Source organism: Euleptes europaea, chromosome 2 (assembly GCF_029931775.1).
Source record: "Euleptes europaea isolate rEulEur1 chromosome 2, rEulEur1.hap1, whole genome shotgun sequence".
NCBI classification, from domain to species: Eukaryota; Metazoa; Chordata; class Lepidosauria; order Squamata; family Sphaerodactylidae; genus Euleptes; species Euleptes europaea.
The window spans coordinates 25,137,712-25,143,711 of record NC_079313.1 but is presented as its reverse complement, the minus strand read 5'-3'; positions in this window follow the sequence as shown (position 1 = coordinate 25,143,711).

Sequence of the window (6,000 nt, the reverse complement as noted above, 5' to 3'; positions counted from 1 at the left end):
ACTGTAAATGAAAATAGACAAATAGCTCTAAACCATGGTTTGTGTTTATAAATTGAAAGTATCTGTGGTTAGCACAAACCATAATTTAGCATGATTTCTGAACTGAACCTAGAAAAACAGACAAATAGCTTACAGTGGAAATTGCCTTCACCAGCAGCTCAATGTATTGTATGATGTAAAGCAACCGTACCTTATTTATAACCTCCCTTATTTAAAACCTTTTGAATTGTACACAAGAGATGGAATTCTAAAATCTGGGCAAGGTATAGCCATCGGTTTTGTACCATCCAATCCACCATCCTGTTCATTGCTTACAACTTTGACATGGTATGAAGGATTCCTGATATTGGGCCAATCTGAGGTTGGTTTCATGGCAAATGAATGTTTTGTTTGATAAATACAGAGTGGCTGTTTGATCAGTCCTAGTTAGTGGACACAGTCTAATAAAGGTTAGTTCCAGCTACTTCCAATGAAATTCAATGGAATTGAGTTATGGAGGACTAAGTCCTGGTCCTATTAATTTCAATAATTATTACGTTTTGATAGACTCATTATTATGTTCTGATGGATTGTACCCTGTCTCTCTAGACAAAATGTAGACTAACTCCTGCGGGCCAATGAAGGTCATGATTACTAAGGGCGAAAATGCATGGTCACTTTAGCCTCCTTTATTCCCTATTTCAGCCAGGATTCAGCCAGGATCGAACGCACGTTCGGCAAAAATGCATGTGTTCGATTCTGGCTGAATCCTGGCTGAAATAGGGAATAAAGGAGGCTAAAGCGACCATGCGTTTTCGCCCTAAGAGTCAAGGGCATGCAGTTGACCTAGATTAACTCCATGTCTAGAAAGACGATGAGAAACAAAACAGGTCAGAATAATCTTCGCTGGATCCATTGGTTAGCATAGGAGTGTGCAAGCGTTCGAATTATACACATCTCTCTACCAAGATGACGTATGTCTCCGTCACATTTGTATCACATACTACCATAGACCTCAGGGCTGTGCATATGGGAGGTTATCACATAGTGCAATCTTGAAAACACTTTCCTAGGAATAAGCCCTATTGAAATATATATGACTGAGAGTCTGAGTAGACCTGCTTAGGATTTAGTTTCCGAGGGTAGCCATGCTGGTCTGCCATAGAACAGCTAGATTCAAGTCCAGTAGCACCTTAGAGAGTGACAAGATTTTTTGTCGGTCTCTATGAGGCCACTGGGCTTGAATCTTAACTGTTCTGTTTAGGTTTGTTCTCTTAGCTGCTAAGCATAACATCCTTTTGAGACAGGTTTCGAGAGTCAAAGGCCATTTTTGCATGGTAATTAGCAGCGTGTTCCAGGCTGAATTGCCCCACATATTTTTTGAATTTTGCACGCTGAACCGTCATTCCGGAAGTGACTGCGAAGCTGTCGCAGACTTGCTTCGCATTACTAAAGAGGCCATTTAATGCGAACTTTGGTGTTTGCCGTGAAGAATCTCCCTCAAGGAACAATGCAAAACAACAGAGGCGTGTTAGCTAGGCATATGCTGATAGCTATGCAAACAGGAACAAAGGAGCAGGCGAGTGGGGGGAGTGGAGCTTCTCCTTTTGCGTCGGGACCGTGAAAAGACATTTTTAAAGACGCATTTTAAAAAAGAGCTTTGAGCGAGCCTCAAAACTGACCATGTAAAAATGGCCAAAGAGTCTGATGAAGAGAGCTTTGACTTGCAAAAGCTTATACCCAAAAAAATCTTGTCGGTCTCTAAGATGCCACTGGGCTTGAATCTAGCTGTTCTGTTTAGGTTTGTTCTCTTAGCTGCTGAGCATAACATCCTTTTGAGACAGGTAAAGCTCAGTCTGAGAAACAGTAACTGGTCCAGGGTCACTCTGTGAGTTTTTTAGCTGAGCAGGGACTACAACACCAGCCCCTGAGGTCTTAGTACTCCATCTTCTACGCCATGGTAGAATAGTGAACTCTCTGCGGTGTTGGCAAGCATGTTGGTTGAGGCTGTTCCATAATTTAATATATCTTCCCATTAGGAATTTTTTTCCCTCCTGTAATTCAAGACAATATTTCCCTTTGCTTTTATTTTTATTTCAAGGCTTCCAGTTACGCAGTCTTATAACCAGTGATTCATTGAAATCATTATGTAATGAGTCTGTGTCCCTCCCCTGCCTTTTAAAAATGAGAAATGTCTTGGCTGCTCTGCCCCCAGAAGAATGCCAAAGTGGTCTTCTGTCTGCCTAGAAGTGCTTAGTTTGCTTAGAAGTCCTGGGTCCAGGGGTTTTACTCTGAGAGACTGGCCAACCAAGGCAAACCTGGATTCAATTTGTGGTCCCGAAGATAACTTTAATTACAAATGAAGTCACGGTTATGGCTGAGAATAGCATGTAACAGAGCTGAAAGAAGGAGTTCTTTAAAAAAAATTAAATGGCTTTTTCATCTGGCAGCCTTTGAAAACGCATTAAAAAAATTCTTGGATGATCCTTACTGAGGTTTATGGTGACAGTCCTGGGGGACCTTAAATACTGCCTGAGGTTCAAAGCCTTGACGCAATGTCTTTGTTAGCCAATTTGTCTCATATGAACTAGGGAATTTGGAAGGCTCGGGGAGATAGCTAATTTCTGGGGCACTTTGGTAAGCAATTGGAAAGTTTGGAAAATGAAATAACACATTATTAAAGATGTCCCTTGCAGGACAGGTGGCCAGGCTAACCACAGGATAAGAAGGAAAGGGGAGTGGGCTGACTCAGAAGAATGGCCCGCTGTGAAACAAGGAACCTTTTTGGTGCTGCTTCACCCTGGGGCTCTCACTGGTGGTAGTACCACTAGAAGTGGCCACGCTATCCCAGTAGCACTAGTGTCTTGAACCAAACTTGTTTAAGATTATGCATTCATTATTTTTAACCAGGAACTCTGGTCACAAGGTGGGAAGACCCTGAAATTCTTCCTTAAATAATTCTTTGTTCTTATTCCATGTTAGAACATTTAACCTAAGCCACTAAGGAGAGGCTATGTACAGTGACAGACCCCATCTCTTTAAATGCAAGTCTACCGTACTCATGTATAACGCAGAGCCTGAGGGGATCTTATTTTTAAAATAAAAGGGGCACGTGACTGAAGATTGCAAGGCAACGTATTTCTCCTCAACTTTTCCTTCACTATCGCTTACTTTTTGCCTCAACTTGGCTCTGGTGCTGGAAGAACCAGTTGGAAGAAAAGTGCCCTGGGGAAGGACCGTAGGGAGATGTTGTGTGGGAAGAGGGTTTAGGTATCTTCTTCCATAGACTTATTACTTTATTTATAGCCTGTCTTTCCTGCTGAGACTCAAGGCAGGTTACAGAATAGAAGCAATGTACTCGTTCAGCAAAGACAATACGATAGCACAGAATTAAAACGTAATGCAAACAACAAGCTGCCTAAGGCAAGGTAGACTATAGAAATGTAATGAGTGGAATTACGCATTGGATCCACTCTCTATTTTATACATGATTGCCACTGACTCAACTCTAAAGAGGCGGCTCTACTGCTATCACATTGAGATTGGCTTTCAGTTTGTAATGCACAGCTCCATTTTAAAAGAAATGAGGTGACAGAGAAGGGCAATACGATTTGGCAGAACAATCTTGCAAACTTTAGCAGTTTGCATTTTTATACAGAGATTTGTAATGGAGATATATTTCAATGGAAGGGGTAGACAGAATGCCAACTTAAACCCCCCCTCTCATGTTATAGAGTACACAGATTGGGTCTGGGGCCCCAGTCTGTGTCAGACACAACCCAATCCTCTATTCCTTCACATGCTGTGCCCAGTTAGGATCAGGCCATGATGTACACAGAGAAGAGGCTTCAGCCTTCCCCCCTGCACCAATTTTTCAAACTTAAATAGTCTAAGGCATGCTATTATGGGAAATCTACTTGTTCCCCAGGATACTTGTCGGTTTTCCCAATAGGCCCGGTAGCATCCCCTTTAATTTATGTTTTTGCTAAGAATTATTTTTTGGAGCTTGCGTGTTGATCCGATCTTTCTGATCCTCTGTCTGCTCACACTCTTAAGCGATGCAGAGATGTTGCAGAATTATATGCCCCCCGAAGAGCCCACTCTCTGCTTAAGCAGTTTATTTAAGCCTGCCTCCTGAATGGAAGGAAGCCAGCCCAGAGCGAGGGTTGCCAACCTCCAGGTGGTATCTGGAGATCTTCCGCTATTACAACTGATCTCCAGGCAACAGAGATAAGTTCACCTGGAGAAAATGGCCGCTTTGGAAGGTAGACTCTATGGTATTATACCTCATTGAAGTCCCTCTCCAAGCCCCTCCTTCCTCAGGCTCCACCCCCAAAATCTCCAGGTATTTCCCAACCCCAGAGCTTGCAACCCTACCCAGAGCAGTGGCTAAGTCAGAGCTGCAACAGGCAGCCTTCTTTGTTGGTGGGTATTAGGAATGCATCTATAAGAAATTTTCATTTTTCTTAATTGATTTCTTGCAACATAGTGATTAACTAGAGATGAGTTCAAAGATCTTTACTTGCATTATAATTATGGATGAATATACAAAGCTCATTATTTGCAGGAGGTTATAAACAACTGATTCCCCACTCCTGATCACTGTACTTGTGGGGACATGATCAGATGAATTCTAACCATTCTAAGAGCCAATTTACTACTAACACAACAGAACAGGGAGGGTGTCACAGAACACCCCACTAAGTCTGTGAGTACTGTTCTGCTTTGAACCCTCTGAGAGGTCCTCAGTGGGCATCTTGGGTCTCCCTCTGGTGGTGCATTGCTCTCCTGAGCCCAACCAACTCCCTGAGGGATTATTTGCTTCTCTCTGGGTATCTACACTGCCAACAGCTGGTCCATTATAGTATTTCCCACTAAGATGGCCAGCACTCTTAGCACTTCCATCCACGGTGCTGATTACAGGCTCCGCCTAGTGCCCATGTCTCTTGCTTTCGCTCCTACTACACTTTGCAGAGAAAACTTACTGCACTGGCACATTCCCAAGAATCTAGCAATCTTTTGACTAATCACCTTCCTTCCCTGATGCCCTTTTAGTAAGATATTTGAGTGGGGATTATCATGGTTATGGAGAATAAGCTTCCAGTGTTTAAAGTAGTAAGAAATGTATTTGAAAGAAAATGTCCACACATGTATTCTACACAGCAATGGATTGCACAAGGTTACAAAGTAAAGGTGGGTACATGCAATCCTCTGTCCTTTGGCTAAACATACCCTGACTGTTGTTATTCTAGGGTAGGCTCTTTACTCTTAAACGTACAGTGTTCTATCAATCACCCATTACCTTGAGTCTGCCTGCCCATTTGTTAGTTCCACATGGTAATGGCAGCCATCAGAATGGAGCCCAGGTATGAGCGCTCTTTCCTCCAAGTTATCCCAAGATGAAATCACCCAAAATGGCCCTCTTTCCCCTCATGTCCAGGAAATTTAACTCCTCCGTCCACCCCCTGTGAGCCACCACATGTTGAGGAGTATGAAGACTCCAAAGGTGGCATAGAGTTGTTTAGGATAGGTTGACAGCCTTGTGGGTCCTCTGTAAGGTCTATAACCAATTCCTCGTTCGCTCCAGTAGTTACAGCCAAACATATGTGGTGTTGCCCCCCCTGTGAGTCAATCCTTCTCTTCCTGTCCTTTCTAGAAAGAGATACAATTTAGCATTAGGCATCCCCAAGTCTCTGTCACCTCCTAGGTGTCACATTCCTGCCAGGGAGTGTGATAGCCCTTCGATTCTTCCTTGCTGGCTACAAGTATTTGCATAAACAAGCCTTAAATACTGAGTGCTTGAGAAAGCCATCACTGGGATATGTGTGTGTGTGTGTGTGTGTGTACCGTCAAGTCACAGCTGATTCATGGCGACCCCCCGTAGGGTTTTCAAGGCAAGAGACGTTCAGAGGTGGTTTGCCATTGCCTGCCTCTGCGTGGGCAGAGAGAACTGACTGGCCCAAGGTCACCCAGCAGGCTTCATGTGGAGGAGTGGGGAATCGAATCCAGTTCTCTGGATTA